This window comes from Lynx rufus, unplaced genomic scaffold, assembly GCF_022079265.1.
Source record: "Lynx rufus isolate CCGP_SWC_20201006 ecotype Redwood Valley unplaced genomic scaffold, mLynRuf1.p SCAF_15, whole genome shotgun sequence".
NCBI lineage: Eukaryota > Metazoa > Chordata > Mammalia > Carnivora > Felidae > Lynx > Lynx rufus.
This window is the reverse complement of record NW_025814829.1, coordinates 11,810,446-11,830,910: the sequence shown is the minus strand read 5'-3', so window position 1 is coordinate 11,830,910 and position 20,465 is coordinate 11,810,446.

Here is a 20,465-nt window from a genome sequence, read left to right as displayed (position 1 = left end):
GGTACTGAGCATATGACCTTTGCATTTTTATTATGCTGTTTTTCTTTCAATGTAGTAAATATTAATGGTAATAGATATTTACAATATGCCTTTACTTGAGAAATTTGGAAGAGAATTATTGTATTTTTATTTTACAATGTAGTGTTTTGGGTAAAAGATTAAATGTAATAAAACAGTAACAGAAAAATAATGTTGTTTTAACTGGTAATAAACAGCCTGCATCACTGAATCATTACAAGGAGACTTAGTCATAGTATCTTCATGTTTCACAGTGCACTTTACCTGAGTGTGAAATATCCACTGTCACAGTAAACCACTGGGAATTATATTTTTACTATTTTGTAACCCAATATATGTTTTCTTTTTTCTTCTTCTTTTTTTTAATGCAGGCATATAACTTTATATTAGTTTTAGGTGTACAACATAATGATTCAATATTTATATATATTGTGAAATGATGACCACAATAGCCTAGTTAACATCTGTCATACTTGTACCTTTTTTTCTTGTGATGATAAATTTTAAGATCTACTTTCTTAATAAATGCTATATATTTTTTTTTCATTTTATATTTAATGGTGCTTCCTGAGCCAACTATTTTTCAAATGAAAGATATTTTAAAAATAACTCAGGGGAAGCATGTTTTCAAATCAGAGGGGGCATAGTTTTTTTTGTGTGAAAATATGTTTTGTAATATATTCAAAATTTTCCATCAACACACTTAGATTTTCCTTTTATTTCTTTCCACACTGTTTCTCAATATATAGCTGTTGGATCTACCTATTCAGAAATGAAAAGTGACCAAAGGAACCAACTAAGGATTTATGAGTAGATTTACCAAAATATGGATAAAAGAGGATTTTATAAAAAAGCATATATAAAATAAACCACAGAAAATAACTAATCTAGGAATACACATAGAATTTCAGATATATTTCTTTAAGACCTCAAAGCAATTAGACTTTGATATTAAAAAATATACATCTAATAAAGTAAATAATAAATTAACAGGAGGAAATAAAATGTGAGTTAACTATTAACAAAATAATATAAGAAAAAGATACTCATAAACTGTGTATTACATGCACTAAAATGCACAAACATCTGAATAGAGAAATAGTATAAGCGAAAGGCATCTAAATAACATGTGAAAATAAATGGAAATAGCAGACACAAATAGCAATAGAAAAGCACTGGTGAAAATGGATAAAGAACAAATAGGATGCAATATAGGTATGTAAAGGAGAAGAAAACAGAACAAGTAAAGTTCTTCATATGAAAATAAATATTCATGTATAAAAAGGAAATCTGAACATCTATATTGAAAGGTAACTTAAAAGGCACCTGAGTGGCTCAGTTGGTTGAATGTCTGACTTCGGCCCAAGTCATCATCTCGTGGTCAATGGGTTCCAGCCCCACATGGGGCTCTGTGCTGGCAGCTCAGAGCTTGGAGCCTGCTTCAGATTCTGTGTCTCCCTCTCTCTCTGCCCCTTGCCCGTTCATGCTCTGTCTCTGTCTCAAAAATAAACGACGTTTAAGAAAAAAAGAAAGGTAACGTAATACCTTATGGAAAAATGATGTAAATTGATAAACAAAAAAGCCATATCCTAATAAAAATACCAAACTTCAAGATCCAATTGTTAGGATGTCCTTAGAACCACAGTAGAGGGGACGGCCATCTTGCCAGCACAACCCAAGGAAAAGCCCCTAGTAGCTGCCAGAATGAATTGGAGGTCAACCAATCACCCAGCGACAGCACGACCCGCCGGACTGGAAAAAGGCCCACCCGGACCTAAACCCGGAACCGCTGCAGCTTAAAAACCCCACCCCACCACACCTGGATGCGACTTCCCTGACTCCTCTCTCTCTCTCCCTGAGTCATGGAACCTTGCCCGAGACCTTAGTTTCCAAATAAAGCCTTTGACTGCTAAAATTTATTAGCCTCTGACTCCTATCTTTACCCTGCCTTACGACTGACCCTAACACTAAACATAATGGGTAATTAAGGGAAAAGAGAAATCGCATATTACAATACCCTGAAGAAAATAGTAACCCAAGACATTTGAACTTATTTTTCCTTTAAAATATAAACACAGATGAACAACAGAGAATTTTTGTGGCTGTGAAGTCATTCTGTAGGGTATCATAATGATGGATATATGTCACTATACGTTTATCCAAATCCACGGAATGTACATCAAAAGTGAACACTAATGTAAACTATGGACTTAGGTGATTGTGATGTGTCAATGTAGGTTTATCAATTTTGACAAATGTAACATCTATCAGTGTTGATAGATGAGGGTGGCTATGAATGTGACAGTGGGCAGCAGTTTATGGGAGAACTCAGTCTTCCTCTCAATTTGCTGTGAACCTGAAACTGCTTTTTAAAAATAACCTCAGAAACAAATTAAAAAAAAAATACTGGCCAACATAGCCTGAATATTTCCTTAAGTTTAAGTAAACTTGAGGCAGATCTGTTCCTGCCTCTAGGCACATGAGCTCCCTCCTATTCTGGCCTTCACAGAATCCAAATAGTTTAACCAAAGAGGTCCCTCCACTCTCCTTTCTTGGAGCATTTGCTTTTAAATCACTTCTAATTGCAAATTCTTCCCCTGCCTCTTTGAGATGTAAATCTTTTTCAAATGTCTTTGAGCAGCTTTATAACCCAGGACTGACTTTCGTAGCTAGCTACCCTATCTCCTAGTCTCTGTGGGGAATTGGAGCCTAGCCTTAGTGAGCATCTTATTCAGAGTCCTAAAGCTACCTCCTGTCATGAAGAGAGGAGAAAGTTTACATTTCCTATGGGTAAGTCCAAAGACCAAACACAGATGGCCTAGGATTCCCCCAACTCTGCTCTTAAAACTCCCTTGGCCCCTCTTTTTAAAAACAGTTAGACTTATGTTCTCTCTTCGCTGTTGCAAGAGCCTCCAATAAAATCTCCGTTACCCATTTACTGTATCTGGTGCAATTTTTGCTTTAACAATACTTAGTGTCATTTTTATTTTATGAAATGACAGTTCCAAGAACTGCAGGGTGCAAAATACAAATGAATATTATTGATTAGAAATAAACTGTATTAGAATAGTCATCTCTCATTTTCTTCAAAATACCCTTAAATATGGATCCATACAAGTTTTAATTCTAAAACTAGATATAATAGCTTAAAAAGGTTGGACTAACAAAAATTCGTTACTTCACTGTGATTGAAGGATAGCAATTGTGTTCATTTTAATACTTCTGATTTAATGTGCAATCATCAGAATTTGCCCTGCATATAAAGGAAATTTCTCAGACTAAAAATCAATAATAGCAGTTTTGAAAATCATTTTCTATTGATGAGATTCCGCTTCTAGAATAAGACTTAGCCCACAATTTGAAACTTTATCGTAACATGAAAACAGTTCACAATTACTGTAATTTTGAATTTAACTCACATTCAAATTGAAATGGGTGGAAAAATAAAACCCTGTATGAAACTGTTTTCACTGTATGTGTTTTGAAGCATCTTTTAAAATGTAAAATCAACATTGCTATTCTAGTCACAGCAAAGTACTTTCCCAAATGTCATATTAAACTCATTACTGGGAGAATGACAAGGCTTTCTAATGTGATTGTCATTTTCTCATAATAAAGGCAAAAACTGCCAGTGCTTCTGAAGTTAAAATAAGATGTGATTGGAGCTGGATGAATTAGCTCTGATGAATATGTATATCAAATGGTAGTATTTAAAAAATATATATATATATATGCTTTGTTTCCATTAAAACCTGTATTTAGCCGACTAAATTTTTACTTAGAATATCCTCATTATCAACTTTCTTGACATCAAAGTTGCTTCAGAGTTACATTTTTAAGAAACAGTTGACACAATATTTGTTACATATTGAACATATTTTGGCTGCTTTTTTTCAAGTCTTTGTTATTTACTTTTATCATATTCATACTCTTCATCACTCCGCTTCGCAGTTCCTTGGCTTGCTTTTAGAACACTATAATGTATTTTTCTCTTTGCTTTAATATTATGGTTGTTAGGAAAAGAACATTGATAGATATTCCATGAAACATTTTAGCTATATAAAACATAATTCTAATTTTTTTTAAGTTTGTTTATTGAGAGAGAAAGGGGGAGAGAGAGAGAGGAGAGCGAGCGAGAGAGAGAGAGAGAGAGAGAGAGAGAGAGAACGCAAGCGCATGTGCTCATGAGTGGGAGAGGGGCAGCTCCATCACATCAATACAGAGCCTGGTGAGCTCCGTCTCACCAACCCTGAGATCATGGCCTGAGCCAAAATAAAGAATCTGACCCTTACCCAACTGAGCCACCCAGGTGCCCCAGAATTTCCACTGTTTAAAGTCAATCATAATAGACCCTTTATAATAGACATTTGCTATTATCTCTCGTCTAAATCCACAACTGTTATGCTTATAATAGAATTACAATTTTCTTATCTTAACAGATTACATTATTGACTTGTGTGAATAATTTTAGGCAAATGATACAAACAATTTTGAGTAGGGAGAACGTTTTTTTAAAATAGGATAATTTTAGTCTAGAAGATTAGGTTTTGAAAGATACATCTTTGCATGTAATTTTAATTTCTCTTCAACAATTATTGAATGAATACCTAACATTTTTTCTTCCTTATACCTCACTCTTTTTTGAAATTACTCTATTTTTTCCCCATTTTTCCTACACTTCACTGAAAATGACCTTGCTTAATAAGTGGTTAAATTGAAATGGAATTTTTCATTTTCCATTTTTTATCTTCTTTAGAACATTCCAAATATTTGACCAACCATTCTTGAAATGCTCTTTGAAGTCAATTCCTCACAGTATAGAACACAGTATTTTTTTAACGTTTATTTGTTTTAAAAGAGAGAGAGAGAGAGAGAGAGAGAGAGAGAGAGAGACTGTGAGTGGGGTAGAGAGAGAGAGAGAGAGAGAGAGAGAGAGAATCCCAAGCAGGCTCCATGCTGTCAGTGCAGAGCCAGACGTAGGGCTCAATCTGATGAACTGTGAGATCATGACCTCAGCCAAAATCAAGAGCCAGATGCTTAACCGACTGAGCCATCCAGGTGCCCCAGCACACATTTATTTCTGATACTTTACTAGTTTAAGCTAAACTATATCCTTTGCCGAGCCAAAAATCTTCTACTAGAAATGAATGTCAAAGTTCCTTAGGGTGTGGTGTTAGGGCATTTTCTACTCTTACTCTTCACTCTCTCCCTTGTCCACTTGTTCCCAAGCATATTCAACATCAGAATCACCTAGGACAAATTGAAAACCTGCACATTTTTGAGACACCTCCTCATAAATTTACTACTAAAATAACAAACAATGTAGACTCTTTCCATAGCTCTTGGAGTGGATGTTGAAGATGGGAGTCCCACCAAAGCAATAGAATATCTAGGTTCTAGCTTTTAAACTTGCAGGAATGAATGAGGAAAGAAATCACGCACAGAATTTTACCTGACCTGTGATCAAGACAAATTTGAACTTCAAACTTCTACCAAGTCTTGGTGTCATAATGTTAACTGTTAAGAATTTACAGTTTTCTTCACTGAAAAGATACTCTACTGAATCTGGTTATTGTACACACACACACATGTATTGTGCTAGAGAAAGAACTGCAATAGTGTCATTATGCTGAGTTGTATCTATTCTGCATGAAAGGTCATGTTTATATTTGTTGCATTTAGAAAAACATATCATCCGTAATAAGGATTGCTTATATATTTTTCTGAGGTTTGTACTATTTATATTTGCAGATGTTTCTGTCTCTGTATGAGTGCATTGTGATAAGAATCACACACATTTGTGATCAAGTGATTAGAAGGTTTTTGTTTTTTTTTTTTTTTTCATCTCACCTTGGACCAGGGTCTGGTGTGTAATGAACAAGTAAAACATCTGTGTTAGAAAAATCACCTTGAAGAAGATATTCATATTATTGTTAACCATGGAGGGCATTAATGGAAGAGAAATCTACTCTGATTTAGAGAATGCAAACTCAATTCAACAAATATAAAATATTCCTGTGGTCAGAACATTCTCATTATCACACTACCAGCTACTTGGTATGGGCTCCTTAGTCACTTGATCTATGTGAGCTAAATATCATTTTCTGGTCTCTGTCATCTCATCATCTTAACAAGCAGGGGGAGAGCTTCATCTTTAATATCTTTTCCCAGCATTCCTATTTTTCAGATAATGACACTTGAACCATTTTTCAATTATTGTGGCCATTACTACATCAGTAAATTTCTCAACAATTTAATGAAGGCTATTATGGGACCTCCAGGGATGACATGATTAGGTGGTGGATGGGCAGGCCACTTATAATGACTCTACACCACCATTACTATTTCCTTGATATTTGGATTTTTGATCTATGATATTACAAGGAATTTCTAATTACTCACTTTTAAAATAATGTCCATCATCAGGTCCCAGTGGCTGAAGCTAGCACATTGGGCTAAAACTAATTGGTGTGCACATTCACATTAATAGATTCAGTCTGATAGAAAATGATGCTGTTTCTTCTTTTTTTGACAATCATACAAATGAGTTTATGCATACGCTTCGGTAAGTCCAGCTTCTGTTTTTTATCCGAGATATTTACAATTAGAAACAAGGACACAAGGGTCAAAGAGAAAGTAAAAGCATAGATGCTACAGAAGTGTCCCATGCTTGAGGAGACAAAATTGACAATGAAGCTCTACCAAGACAGTACAGACATGAGGGATCAAATTTAAGGAGAAAAGGGAACTGTAGGGAACTAAGCCTCACAATGTGAGACATTTCTCCCAGTGAACTTACTAATCCCTAAGCTTTACAAACAAGAAATCTTGAACCCAAGCAGAACATAGTGGCTAGGGAGCTAGTCACTCTGAAGAGCTTTTTATAGTCTCATTGACCGAGGAAACAAACATGAGACTTTAAAAAATATCCACGGAGGTGTGTTCTTGGCAAATATCCTTGATTTCAATTAAAACCCCAGAAAGGCTATACATTAAGATTAAAATTAAATAGTTCAATCCTCTTCAAAAATAAATTCTCACATGAATCAATTCAATTACTGTTTAGATATAAGAAATCTGATCCTATTATAATTACCTGTGGAATAATGTTAATTCCCCTTTGCAGAAAGATACCATCAAGAACTTTTAAATTTTTTATATGCAATTCCAATCATTCTGTAAAAAGAAAATAAGCAGTGTGATAAATAGAACCAGATGACAAAATTCAAGATTTTGTCAAATAACTGATGTCAGGTAAACACAGAAAACCATTTCTTACAGTTGCAATATACTTTAGGCTTTATTCTTTTCAAAGAAATTTCTTTCAGTTTTCTTATTTCATCCATACAATAGTCCTGTGAGGTAGATGGGGCAGACAACAGAATAGATCCAGAAGTGATCAATATATGGTAGTTATCATCTATGATCTCTCAAATATTTTGTTATTAATTTCTGAGCAGAATGTTCAATAAGGGGGAAAATTACTCCCTGAAATCTGGAGTCTACATTATTCAATACAAATTTTAGAAAGGAAAAAGAAAATCATAAGATTTAAGAAATAAACAGATTAATAGTATGCAAGACAGCAGCAGATAGTAATAATGACTAAGAAAAGGGGTCTGAAAGAGGCTTCTGGCTCAGTCAGCTGAGTGTCCGACTTTGGGTCATGATCTCGCAGTTTGTGAGTTTGAGCCCCATGTTGGGCTCTGTGCTGGCAGCTTGGAGCCTGGAACCTGCTTCGGGTTCTGTGTCTCCCTTTCTCTCTGCCCATCCCTCACTAGTACTCCCTCTCTCTCTCTCTGTCAAAAATAAATAAAAACATTTAAAAAATTTAAAAAGAAAAAAAGAGAAAGGGTCAGAAAAAATATCCAGACTGATCATAAAGAGACAAAACTTACATAGAAAGTATGAAGAGATGAGTCATATGACAGACTGTTACACACACAAAAAAGAAGTTCAGCAACCCTCCATGTAACGAGTCCCCAAATGAGAGGAGACTATGACAGAGGTAATTATTTTGAGAAAAACATGGATTAAATACACTGTGAAAGGATGGTGTACATACAGACTTGGTTCATATTAAGAACAGCATATTGAATAAATAAAAGAAAAATTAGGTGTATCAGAGGAAAAAAAACTCCTTAAAACCCAGAGGAAAAATTATGAGCAAGAGTAGAAAAAATATATTATCATTAAAGGAGCAAAGATAAAACCACGGTCAAATTATCAATAGAAATATGGAAAGCCAGAAAACAATGGATAATATCTTCAAGTACTGAATGCTAGAATTCTATTTTAAAAAAAATATTTCAAAAAATGAAATAATTTCCATACTATTAAATTTGAATTTCACATTAACCAGCCGTTGTAAAAATAACTGAAGAGAGACTTCGAGATAAAAAATGGCTCTGAATGGAAAATAGCAAATGAAGAAAGGAATAAAGAATATACAAAATGTTAAATATTGTACGAATCTATAAATACAATGTAAGACTGTATTTATTTGGCTTTTGAAGTTTTACATGCTGATTATATTAAGACATGAAAAAGGCAAATTTCATGCATCTATTTAAATTTTGAACCTTTGAAATACAATTATAATTCCTGTTTTAATAACCTCCCCTGCTAATTATAACATATGTCTGATTTCTCATTCAATTTTGATGACATCATTACTTTTATTAACATGTTTCATTTTTCCTGCTTCCTTGGATGCCTCCTCTTTTTTTTTTAAACCATTTCATTTAGGAATGGTTGACAAAAAAGATAGCTGTACATATTTAGTTTGCACAACCTGATGAGTCACCATAGCCACTATGTATTCTCCACACCCCTGATGAAGATCAGTTGACGATATAAGTGTGGGTTTATTTCTGGGCTCTCCATTCTGTTCCATTGGTTTATCTGTTTGTTTTAATACCAGTACCATACTGTTTTGACTGTTGCTGCTTTGTAATGTATTTGGAAATAGGGAAGTGTGATGACCTCCCATTTTATTTTTCTTGCTCAAAATTACTTTGGGTATTCAGTATCTTTTTTTTTCCCCCATAGGTATTTTAGAATTGTTTTCTATTTTTGTAAAAAAAAAAAGTCATTGGAATTTTGATAGGGATTACATAAAGCCTGTGGGTCACATCAAATAGTATCAACATTTTAACAATATTATTTCTTCCAATCCATGAACATAAGATGTTTTCCACTTATTTCTGTCTGCTTTACTTTATTTCTCCAGTGTTTTATATTTATCAAGGTGCAGATCTTTTGCCTCCTTGGCTAAGTTTATTCTTAAGTACTTTTTTTTCATGCTATTGTAAATGGGATTGCTTTTCTTAATGTTATTTTCAGATAGTTCATTATGGGTGAATAGAAATGCACTAATTTTTATGTTGATTTTATACCCTGAAACTTTACTGAATTTTTTTATTAGTTCTAAAAGTTTGTGTGTGTGAAGTTATTAGGGTTTTCTACATATAAGAATCTGTCATCTGCAAACAGAAATTTCACTTCTTTTCCATTTTGGATGCCTTTTTTTTCCTTGCCTAGTTGTTATGGCTAGAACTTCCAGTAATATGTTGAAAAGAAAAAGCAAAGTTGGGCATAAGAACAACCTAAGCCCAAAATTAGCAGAACGGAAATGATAAAGATTCGAACAGAAATTTATGATACACAGAATAGAAAAATTATGGGAAAATTTGAAAAAACTAATTTTTTGAAAAGATAAGCAAAATCTACAACCCCCTAACTATACCAAGAACAAAAAAAAGAGAAGACTCAAATAGACAAAATAAAAAATAAAGACAGAGGAATGCCACAGGGGAAAAAAAGTCGTAACAAACTATTACAAAAAAAATTATATGCTAACAAATTGGATATCCTAGAAGAAATGAGCAATTTCTTAGGAACATAGAACCTGCCAAAACTGAATCAAGAAGAGGGGTACCTGGGTGGCTAGGCTGGTTAAGTCTCCAACTCTAGAGTTCTGCTCAAGTCATGATATCACGGTTTATGAGATTGAGCCTTGCACTGGGCTCTGCACTGACAGCCCAGAGCCTGCTGTCACTCTCTCCCCCCTCCCCGCCCTCTCTGCCCTTTCAATTCTCATGCTCTTTCTCTTTCTCAAAATAAATATTTAAAAAATTAAAACAATAAAACTGAATCAAGAAGAAATAGAAAGCTTGAACAGACCAATAATAAAGAGACTGAATCACTAATCACAAACCTTTCACAAAGAAAGCCCGCAACAGGTGAATTTTACCATATTAAAAATAAATAAATAAGTCCTAGCAACACTTCTGAAACTATTCAAAAAAGAGAGCAAAGAACACTTCCAAACACATTTTAGGAGGCCACATCAGCTTGATACCAAATCCATGAAGCTACAAAATTTTTAAGACTCTTTTTGCAAGGTAAAATGATAAATACTTGATATAGATTGTCCCAATTCATTGTCAATACTCAGAATGCTATACTGCAGAAATTTTAGGGTATATTACTATATCCATTTCACAGGTAAAGAAGTCAGAGCTTAAAATTGTGACTTGGGCAAAATCACAATGGCGTTTAACTGACAAACTTTAGAACTCAAAATAAGGTCAGTTAATCTCCACAAACCTGAACCTTTCCACTCTGCTAATCTATGTGATAAAAAGATGTTTGTAAATATCTGATAAATGGGAAATAAACCAAAAATCAAAGCAGAGAGAGTAAGAGAATGCATAATTCAATTGATATATGTGATATGTAATGTTGGCAACTTTCTTCTAATTTACATTTCTTACATTTGGTAATCATGATAACAGGAAAAAATTAAAATTTATTATTATTATTTTGAATTATTTAAATATACCTTAATGTGAGATCATATAAGGTATGATCTTATACATCTCTTGAAGAGATGTATAGTAGAAAAAGGCAAAAGAAATATAAAACAAAATGTTGAATCCAGATAGTTGTATTTAGTATAAGCAAAGTTGAACGAGTGAATGGAGAGCAGGAGGTCTTGTTTTAAAAAATATCTTTACTTGATATTTGAGTATTTGAGCAGAAACCCCAAATGATCTAAGAAGGCAAGTCTTATGGATACTGGAGACCAGCAGTCTAAGCACAGGCTCCAGCACTGTGAAGGCTGGGATGGGATATCTGTGTTGTGAGGCTGAAATGATAGGATGGAGGTAAAGTTGGGTCCAAACAGAGAGGAATGAATAGAAGCAGAGGAAAAGGGGGCAAAATGAAGGCAAAGAATGTTGATAAGGAAAGCAGACTTTTTACTTATTTTTTTGAGAGCAATAGGAAGCCTTTGGAAGGATTTGAGTCAGGAGTGACAGGATCTGCTATATTTAAATGAGATCATTTGGGGAATTATCTATTTGGGGCAAGCATAAAAACAGAGGAAGCATTTCCATTTAGAGGATATAGAGATAGTCCAAGTCAGAAATGAGGCTGGTTTGGGCTGAGGTGGTTGGTGCTAAGTATTTAGATTCTGCATATAAATCAAAGATAGAGACAGCTGTAATCAAAGATACATTGGATGGGATGTGTACAAAGAGACCCATAAAGAATGACTTCAAGATCTGGGACTGAGAAACTGGAAGAATTAAATTTAGAGCCAATCCACAAAACCTAGATTAAAAAAAAATAACCTCAGAACCTTTTTGCTCCCTTAGAAGGATTATCTCTGATTACTTTCATTCAGATTTCCAATTTCTCTGGAGTAAAACTAACTGAATAAGTAAACTTAGAGCTCTATAAGTTGAAATTCTACTTAGCTATTAGATGCATGAATTTTAGCCCTCCTTCATTAATGGACAAGCAGTTATGTAAAATCCTTTTTATCCTGTGAAATTTTCTTTTGGGTTAAATATTTAAAACGTCAAAGAAGTTTTTGTAAGTTTGGTTAATCAGAGGAATAAGTGAAGTGCATTTTAAAAGTGATCATGATGGCCAAAGGAGATAGCTGAAAAAAAGCTTGTGCAAGCTAAAATCCTGTCCTTGGACCGGGTTTGAAATATACTTCTTCCCTGTAGTAAGAATTCTAAAGAGTTTTGCATTTGGTTAAGTTTGCTGTGACGTTTGCAATTTTAGAATTGCCAGTTGTGATACAATTAAACGCTTTCATTTTCAAGTACATTTATGAGTACTTAGAGACATTTCTGACCTGAGAATACAACGGCTTTGGTCTGTTTCTTTTCATCAGCTTATATATGGTTGATATCCTAGCAGTGACAACATAGTAGCAATTACTACAAATATTTTCTTAAACATCTGTTAACAGCTATCTTGTTTCAATTTAATATAAGTGAAACAAAAATTGTATGGTGGTGTATCTTCTATTATTGCTAGAATTCAAACACTGAAATGACTGCATATTTTGAAAATGTGCAGTTCAAATAAAAAAATAACTTGGAACCCAAATTCAAAACATAACTATGAAATTGCAGCCCAGGGAAGGCAAAATAAAGGAATTTTATATGTTGATTATCCTAAATCAATGAAAGATTGAACCTGCACATAAAAGCATAGCAAGGAAGAGGAATAATTGCTCATTTCATGTGTCTTTTAGCTTAATTTATGTTTTATTACATTTAACACTTTTGTGTCTAGTATACTGTATAAATTCTTCCTTTAATTTAGCTTAATCATTTATCATGTTTTCTTAATTTTAATATGTTCTCTGTTTTTTGTTTACTCTTAGTATATATTAAATTTTCATTTCCTTCTGTTTTGTCAGCTGATTTTGTATACTTACTTCTATTATTTAAGTTTATTTTCTCATTTTGTATAAGCTAAGAGGAAACAAACCCATTAAGAGAATATATTTGTCTTTCATGATTTCCATGAAATTGTTAGTTTCCCAACAATTCTCATATTCTATAAAGTAAAACTTCAATTCCCTGTGTCTTGAGTCTAAATCTACTAAAAAAAAAAAAATCTAATACACTTAAACACTAATATAATCTTCTCCTAAGATAGTGGTAATTCTGCTGGGTACTCCAACAGTACATCTAGAAGTTAGAATCTGGCTTCATTGTGGTCTATCTATTAATCAAATACACCTGCAGATTAACTGTGAAGAGAAATAGAAGTTTGTTGGGAGGAAAATACTCCTGAAATTTCTACTATGGATTCTAACATTTTAACTGAATGAAAAAGCCTACGGTTAAGCCTCCCAAAAAGAATCGCTGAAATGGAGAATTATAAAATAATTACAAGAATAAAAAATAATAAAATAAAATAAAATAAAATAAAATAAAATAAAATAAAATAAAGTAAAATATATCAATTAGTTATAAAGATAATTCAGAACCAGGGTATGAGAATTCTTTCCCTGTTACTTTCTGATAACCATATTGTGCAATATATTCCCTTTCCATCAAAAGAGAGTTTTGAAATATTCTCTTTGTTTCTTCAATAGGGTTCTTTTTGAAAGTAAAGTTAAGGCAGAAAGTAATAGGACTCTGAACATGATGCATCCAATTTTATTCTATGAGATCAATTGATTTCGCATGACTTAATGATGGCAGTTTCTCTCTAGATCAAGTCTAGTCAAGTAAACACCTCATTTTTACATAAAAGAATAACAGAAAATATGTATTGAAATGTGGGTGCAAAAGTTAAACATGAAATTTATATTCATAGGGTAAGAGGAAGCTCTTTTCAGGGAATTTGAAACATAGAATGTCTAAAATTCTCCATCAACTTTAGGCACCATCATTAAAATACACGGTCAGACTTTTGTACAAGTTCATAAATGGTACTATTTTCATTCATTTAAATCCAGTATCATTTGATAAAAGATGAAGGTTTGCTATGGCTTCTGCCATGCCTAGGGATTTCCACGTTTGTCTAAATGGTATGGAGTTTATGAAGTTTCCATTCTCATCATAGGTACCATTCTGACTCCGCTAGTTTTCTTCCATTTTTTAAAAATTAAAATTAAATATAATTACATTTATTTAAATTCTTATACAAGCTAGCATTGCCCTATTGGCAGAGATTACAAATGCTACTGAAGTTGAGCTATTGGCTTGCTATTGTACCACATGCCTAATTTCAATGTTATTCAGTAGTATCAACTAGAACTTGGTGTCAAAGGACCAGTTTGACAACGTATAATGTGCATAATTAAAAGTTGCCCAACTCAGTGTACAAAACAGAGTTCCTGACCCTCACTCATCACAAATCTGGTCTTTGTGCAGTTTATGATGATACAATTATCTAGTTGCTAATTCCAGAAATGTTAGAGTCAACCACATTCTCCTACACCCCCTATCCAATCCATCAGGAAATCCAAATTTTGACTATCTTTGACCATCTCATAGCTGAGGATCGAATTACCACTGGGTCACTTAAGTTTTCAAGGCCTTCTAACAAATTCGAGTAGTTTATTTTTATTAGCCTAATTGATTATTACAACAATAGAACAGTAACAGTGTTCTTTTACACTCAGCATTCCGATCATGTCATGCCTCTGCTCCAAGACTCTCAACAGCTCTCCATCTTCTCACAGAAAAAACATACAAAGCCCTATGTGACCTGCTACCCCTTCTTTGACTGCATATGGTACCATTACTCCCTTGCCCTCTTTGTTACAATCATGCTGGCTTCCATGCTGTTTTTACAGCATGCCTGGGACAGTTCTGTCTCTGGGCACTTATACCTGCTCTTCTCTTCTCTTGAAATGCCTTTTCCCCAGATATCTACAAGCTTGCTTACTGCACTTTCCAGAACTCAGATCAGAAGTCAGATCTCAATGACATTTTTCATGTTTAACTTTTGGAAATGTCTCAACATGTCTTATCTTCATCTTTGATTTAATTTCTTCTTCTGCACATAAGAATTTTGTTGGTTTTATTCATTGCTATAACCCTGGTTCCTAGATCATTACCTGACACATAGTAATAAGCACTCAATATAACTTCACTAAAATACTCAATAAATGAATAAAGCTGTGTCTATGCAAGTAACAAGATCTAGACATTCTCAATAAAATCAGTACTTCTACATCTCAGCTCCAGAAAAAAAAAAAAAAAAGTTGGAGTTTGGTGGGGTTTTCAAACCACAGTTACTGCTCATACAGTGACTTCATATCTATGAATTCCTAAACTGAAAAGGTAATGGTTTCATTTACCATATGTAGTTGAATCTGGGAAGGACTTCTCAAATCTTATAATACTTTCCTGGAATACTGCAGATTAAGATTGCAAAATAAATGAACTTGATTTGTTACAGATCTTTAAAGTATAATATTTTCTTTTCTTACAAACCTGAATTTAAAAAATAATTTTATTTTTAAAAGAGTCTCCTATGAGTTAATAGCTTATAACAAATTGAGCCTGATGATTTAAGTGGTTCAAATGATTTGGTCATACATATATGTTTGTATATATTAGATTGATAGATAGATAGATAGATAGATAGATAGATCTATGGAAATGGATTTTTCTCCTAATTGCAGAATTACTCATTTGCTTTTACTACACAACATTATTTTATCTTAATTATGAACCATATAAAGGATTATAACATACTATAAGTTTTATTTCCAATGTGAGTGAAACTTCTCAATAATTCAAAATCAACAGACCAATATTTTCTCTTGGTTGTTCTGGGCGGAGATCAGCCTTCCCTTCATCATTGCAGCTTGTTTGATAGCTTGTTACCTGCAAGCAACATGGTATGTTTATTTCAGCTTGAACATAGTCAACTTCTGTCAGGCTGAGCCACACTGCTGGGTTAATTTCCCTGGTACTAAGTTCTGCTATGTTATGTCGGTTATGATTTTATATTATATCATATATATAATTTTTTTTTGCTAGAAACCTTGAGACTGCCCCTCAGTATCTGTGCTGTAGAGAGTGCATGTGGATGAAGCTGTGAACTGGAATCAGAATCTAATTTCTTCACCCATTCCACCATGGTTGGAGGTGCCTGTTATGTTCATCTTGATTTTTTGATTATTTTACTTTCCCCAAAGCAATGCAGAATGATAATTTTCTAAACCATAATAAATGATTTAAAAATAGAATAAAAATACATACAAAATAAAAGCCTTTAAAGATACCAGATTCAATAGACATGAATGTAGTTATCAAGTTATTATAATTTTCCAAATGTTTTTTCAAGTTTTGTATTTATTGTATTACAGACATATAATAACAATTTATGGGCTGGCACTTGTCCATGGAAACTACTTGTCTATGGACCTCACTGCTCTGGTGAAAACTGAACTGAGAATTGTGTTTTCCACCAGAGGAAGAAAATGCCACTTAAAAGAATAAAGTTAGACAGTTTGCCATATTTACATGCCAAAGATATCACATCCTTTGAAATAATCATACTTATTGAAGATACCTGTTATAGTCTAATGATACGTATTTCTGTGCTTAATGTTTTCAGGGGTCAATGTGGCTAAGACTAATACAATGATCAGGAATCAGCAAGGAGGAGTTAGGAATGTAGCTATCTCATAAACTCAATTTAAGAGTGGTATGAAAGAAAAGAAAAAAAAAACAAAATAAAACAAAACAGCCACTAGCAATGATCTCAAGGGAGATGCATAGTTCAGTTAAGAGACAGAAGTTGAAGGAAGTAGAGAGAGGTAGTAGTGGTAAAGATTAAAGATAGAGTGTATTTTAATTATATTGGCAATAAATATTTTGCAGTTGGGACAGGGTGCATGTGGGGGATGGATAAGGGAATGTACAGAACTATGCAGCTCTGGAAGGGATAGGTGATAAGTGACATCCTAGGACTTGTGGGTTTCTTGAGTGAGTGATGGAACAGACATGAATGTGATGAGGGGTCGTGTCCTGATTGTTTCTTAGGCAGATTGGTGTGGTTGCGGTTGAGAGTGTTTTTCTGTTTGTCATTAGAAACACGCACATCATACTCTGTGTTCTCCATTTCATTCTTGCCTCAGGCAGAGCAATGTAGGAAGGGACACACAGAGTTTGGGAGTCTGGTACTCACTCTTGCTAAGGGTGTTTTCCAGACAGAAAAATGTTTCCAGGATCAGAATGAGCTCTGCATTTCCCTCACTCTCACCTTTCAAAGAATCTCTCAAAAAATTAATGCTAATGGAAGGACTAGATTTATGGTTTACTGCATTTCATTTTCATTCCCTTTGTCTTCCCCTTAGACAACATCGTCTATAGCTGGTGGAGGGTTATAATATTAATTATATTAATATTATATGTTATATTATAATATATAACCATTAAATGGTTTGTTATGTGCAGGCACCTTATATGGATAATCCAATTTAATTTAATCACTACATCAACCCAATTTGATTACGAATGCACAGTCAGTAAGTTGATGAGTTGCTATACCCCCTCCCCCCATGTACTCTTACTCCACAAACTGCTTTGCATGTTTCTCCCATTTTTAGATCATCCGGGTCAGAACAAGGACAGTGAGTGTGGCAGACTAGACAGCGTGGGTCCTGATTCAAATTGTGCTTGCTTCTCATTTTACAAGGCTGCCCTACTTTATAAACTTCATATGTTTCAAAATAGGTTAAATGATCTGACCATGGCTTTTTATTAAATATTTCAGCTACATAAACATGCTATAATGCATAAAATGAAAGCTATTCAATGTGAGTTTGTTCAAGATATGTTCTTGAAAGCATGCTGTGTGGGTTTGAGAACTGAAAATGGTTGAACTTATCTGAAACCTAATAATGGCTGAACCACACATTTCAGAATTTCTATAATTCTGGGGTCAAGCATAATGTTCACAATTATATAAAAATACCCTTCATAATTTAAAAAAATCATTGAAGGACCTATATATACTGTGACAATCTCGATCAAAGTAAGCTCACTGGTGATGTGCTTTTAACAAAACACTGAGAGGCCCCTGGAGACACCAAGGACACCAATCTGAGGAATTCCTGGAACAGACAGACCTTCATTAGGTTTGGCCAGGGTGCACAGCAGGGCAGTCATTTTCAAACCACAATCAAGTAGAAATAATGTGAGTAATCCCTGGGTTGCATATATTCCAAATCAGCTACTACTATTTTAATAGCCTGTGGGAAAAAGGAACTTTTTAAAAGTTAATTCCTTTGGTTAGCTCATTAAAAAAAGCATCTCTCATAAATTAACATTATAAGGGGCAAAAAACCCCTTGTACATTGACTGTGTATGGGAGGGAAATTAATCAAAGTCATCTATTAAATAACTACTTGAAATCTATTTTTAACTGCATTTCAGATTTTGATCTGAATATCAGTGTAGGTTTTTTTTAAGGGAAAAGAGTCCACAATCACAAGAAACAACAAATTCCAAGAAAATATCTTTCCATAACTCATACCGTTTTCTCTTTTCTTCAATGACTATACCCTGAGTTTTGCTTTGTTTTTTTTGCATAGACATCAATAATTCATTTTAAGCAATAATTCAGCCTGTAGTCCTGTAGTCTGTAAGCCACTTGATTAATATTATTCTACAAAGAAACCCAACCTATATCATTTGTTGCATTTTATTTTCTTCAGTCGCCCATAAAATATTTCCCCATCATTGGAGTAATAAATTGTTTTTATTCTCAATCAACTTCTAGTCTAGTTGGTAAATATAGCATGAACATACAATACCTGTAGCATACTATTGTTAATTACATGTTTGTTGAGTTAAAGAAAGAAGGAATAAACTCTACTAGCATCGATTATCTACTTCCTTTTCTACTTTAAAAGGGTTTATTTTTCTCTGACATATAATATTAATTTTTGCCTTTAGTTCTCATGTAAAGTAGCTTTAATTTTTTTAGTAACATTAGTCTTTAAAAGACTATTGTTAATATAGATTAAGCACATAACATGTGCCACACTCTACTCAAGGGAAATATCTAAGGGTCAACAAGACAGAAGAAGTCTGTCTATATCAAACTTGGAAGTTGTTGAAATTTACAGATATAAAAAAAAATGTATCTAAATTAGAGGAGAGAGAATCAGTAAAAGTAAAGAAATGAGGCAAATATAGTACTTGGAATATAGGAAGAAGAAGAAGAAGAAGAAGAAGAAGAAGAAGAAGAAGAAGAAGAAGAAGAAGAAGAAGAAAAGGAGAGGAAGAAGAAGAAGTAATAGCAGCAGCAGCAGCAGCAGCTACAGTATATTTCCTAACCTGCACATAATGTGATCAGAAATAAAATTGGAGATATTCAATCAAGGAAGACTCTAAAGGAAATTAAGAACAAGCTTAAATCATACATTCCCACTGACAACAGGGAACAGAGAATCTGTCCCCACTGAACAGAGAATTGACATATCAAATAAGTTCTGAGGAAAAATGAACAGCCTATAGAATGAATACAAGGAAGGAAACATAAGAAAGGGCACAGTTAGAACAGTTTGAGGGTACCTGGTAATTAACTCCTACAAATAGTGGTATCTCTGAATACAGAAAGGAAGAATGAAATTTTAAGTCAGAGGAAAGGGGGCGCCTGGGTGGCTCAGTTGGTTAAGCACCCGGCTTTTGATCTTGTGGCTCAGGTCACGACCTTGTGGTTTGTGAAATCAAGCCCCATGTCCAGCTCAGGCTGACATTGCACAGAGCCTGCTTGGTGTTTTCTCTCTACCACTCCCTGCGCGCTCTCTCTTGCTCTCTCTCAAAATAGATAAATAAATAAATATTTTTAAAAAGATAAACAAGAGGGAGCAAAATAGCATTTATTAATAGCCTAGGATATGTGTGCTTCATGTGCAAATGTATTTAATCCTCATAAAACATTTTATTGCATTTTAAGCATGAATAAACAACCTGAACAAGAAAAACTTTTTTTAAAATTTTTTTGAATGCTTATTTTTGAGAGAGAGAGAGAGAGAGACAGAGAGAGAGACACAGAGTATGAGCGGTGGAGGGGCAGAGAGAGAGGGAGACACGGAATCTGAAGCAGGCTCCAAGCTGTCAGCACAGAGCCCGAAGTGGGGCTCTAACTCAAGAGCCCAGCGTGAGATCATGACCTGAGCCAAAGTCGGATGCTCAACCGACTGAGCCACCCAAGTGCCCCAAGAAAAACTTTTCTTAAAGAGACAGAGTAGAGGTTTTAATCTAGGCATTTTTGAATAAAACACTCATGAGTAGGAATAGTAAATAAACGTATGAAAATATGTTCAATTTGGGAAATAAAACTAAAGTCACTATGAAATACCACCCAGGAGAATGGCAGAAAGGAAAGACAAAGAAAGAAAAATACAGTGTATATGCTAATTGCTAGGGACATTTGAAGCATTTGGAACTCTTACACAATATTGTTGTCAATGCAAAATAGAGCATTCTCGTTGGAAGTTGCTTTGTCAGTTTCTTATAAAGTTAAGCATGTATCTATCATATGACCCAGCAAACCAATACTCCTAAGTATTTGTCAAGCAAAGTAAAGACACAAGTCCATGCAAAAGCCTAACACCAATGGTAATAGCAGGTTTCTTCATAATTGCCAAAACCTGA